This window comes from Tursiops truncatus, chromosome X (assembly GCF_011762595.2).
Source record: "Tursiops truncatus isolate mTurTru1 chromosome X, mTurTru1.mat.Y, whole genome shotgun sequence".
Taxonomy (NCBI): Eukaryota; Metazoa; Chordata; class Mammalia; order Artiodactyla; family Delphinidae; genus Tursiops; species Tursiops truncatus.
In genome coordinates this window covers 103281627-103283795 of record NC_047055.1, presented here as the reverse complement: position 1 = coordinate 103283795, position 2169 = coordinate 103281627, and the positions used below count along the sequence as shown (strand labels likewise).

General features: G+C 38.9%; 1 pseudogene; it reads left to right on the top strand.

Annotated features, from left to right (window-relative positions):
* The first annotated feature begins 554 nt into the window (after positions 1-554).
* LOC101326498 (V-type proton ATPase subunit F pseudogene) lies at positions 555-976 on the top strand (annotated as a pseudogene).
* Positions 977-2169: the final 1193 nt, after the last annotated feature.

The following is a 2169-nucleotide window of genomic DNA, read 5'->3' as shown; positions in this document are numbered from 1 at the left end:
ACTCATAAAGAATCAGTGAACTTGAAGATAGATCAATAGAAACTTCCAAAACTGAAATACAAAAGGAAAAAAAATGAATGAAAAAGACTAAACAGAATATTCAAGAACTGTGGGACAATTACAAAAAGTGTATATACATGTAATATCAATACCAAAAGGAGAAGAAAGAAAGGAACAGAAGAAATATTTGAAGTTTTAAAGGCTAAGAATATAAAGCAGAAACTAACACACCATTGTAAAGCACTTATACTCCAATAAAGTTGTTAAAATAAATAAAGGCTGAGAATTTTCCAAAAATGAAAGACAGACACCAAACCACACATCCAGGAAGCTCAGAGCACAACAAACAGGATAAATGCCCAAAATCTGATATCTAGGCATATCATATTCAAACTGCAGAAAATCAAAGACAAACAGAAAATCTTGAAAGAAGCCAGAGAAAATAATGTCTTACCAACAGAGGAATAAGAACAATTAAATCGAACTTATCTTCAGAAACCATCCAAGCAAAAAGAGAATAAAGTAAAATATTTGAAGTATTGCTGACTGTGAGGATGGCGGAGAGGAGGAAGCTAATTGTGGTGATGGGAGACGAGGACACGGTGACTGGCTTCCTGCTGGGTGGCATAGGGGAGCTTAACAAGAACTGCCACCCTAATTTCCTGGTGGTGGAGAAGGATACTACCATCAATGAGACGGAAGACACTTTCCGGTGGTTTCTAAATCGGGAGGACATCGGCATCATCCTCATCAACCAGTACATCGCAGAGAGATGCAGCATGTGCTCGATGCCCACCAGTGCTTCACTGCAGCGCTACTGGAGATCCCGTCCAAGGAGCACCCCAGTGATGCTGCCAAGGACGCCATCCTGCGCAGGGCCAGGGGCATGTTCATGGCCCACGACCTGCGCTATGGGACTCCCCACAGTCATGCAGCCTCTCCCCAGGCTTGCCATCAACCCTTCTCTAAGATTTGAGCCTCTGAGTTCCAATTCCCTGCCCCTTCCCACTCCACTGAGAGGCTCGGTGAGGTGCTTCCAGGTTGCTGGAGCTCTGCCATTGAAATCAAGGCTGGTTAGGGTTTAAACAAAAAAAGAAAAAGAGAGGAGACACAAATTACTGGTATCAGAAATGAAAGAGGAACCAGCTCTACTAATCCCATGGACAGTAAAATGATAATAAAAGAATACAGTAGACCCTTGAACAACACAGGTTTGAACTACAGAAGTCCATTTATACACAGGTTTTTTTTTCAATAAATACTACAACACTACATGATCCACAGTTGGTTGAATCCTTGAATGCAGAACCATGGATACGGAGGGCCTACTATAAAGTTATGTGTGGATTTTTTACTGCACAAGGAGTCTGTGCCCCTAACCACCACACTGTTTAAGTGTCAACCGTATTTTGAACTCTACACCCACAAATTTGATAAAAGGTGAAATGGACCAATTCTTTGAAAGACATAATCTACCAAAACTCACACAAAGGGAAATAGGCAATCTGAGTAGACTTACAACTATTAAAGAAATTGAAATTAATAACCTTCCAGAATAGCAAGGACCAGGCCCAAATGGTTTCACTATTGAATTTCACCAAACATCTAAGAAACAAATGATACCAATTCTCTACAATCTGTTCCAAAAAATAGATGCAGTGTGAACACCTCGTAACTCATTTTATGAGGTCAGCATTATCTAATACCAAACCCAGGCAAAGACATTACAAGAAAGGAAAACTACCAATCAATATCTCTCATGAACATAGATTCAAAAATCCTCAGCAAAATATTAGGAAATAAAATTCAATGATGTATAAAAAGGATTATACACCACAACCAAATGTGTATTCCAGGTATCCAAGGGTAGTTCAAAATTTTAAAGTCAATTAATGTAATTCATTACATCAACAGGCTGAAGCAGAAAAATCATACGATCATATTAGTGGATGCAATAAGAACATTCAACAAGATACAACACCCTTTCATGATAAACTCTCAGTAAACTAGAAATGGAGGGGAAATTTTTTCAACTTGATAAAGAACATCTTCAAAAAGACTACAATTAATATCATAATGGTGAAAAACTAGACTTTCCCCCCTAAGATGGGGAACAAGGCAAGGACGTCCCCTCTCACTACTCTTTATCAAAATTGTACAGTACAATTA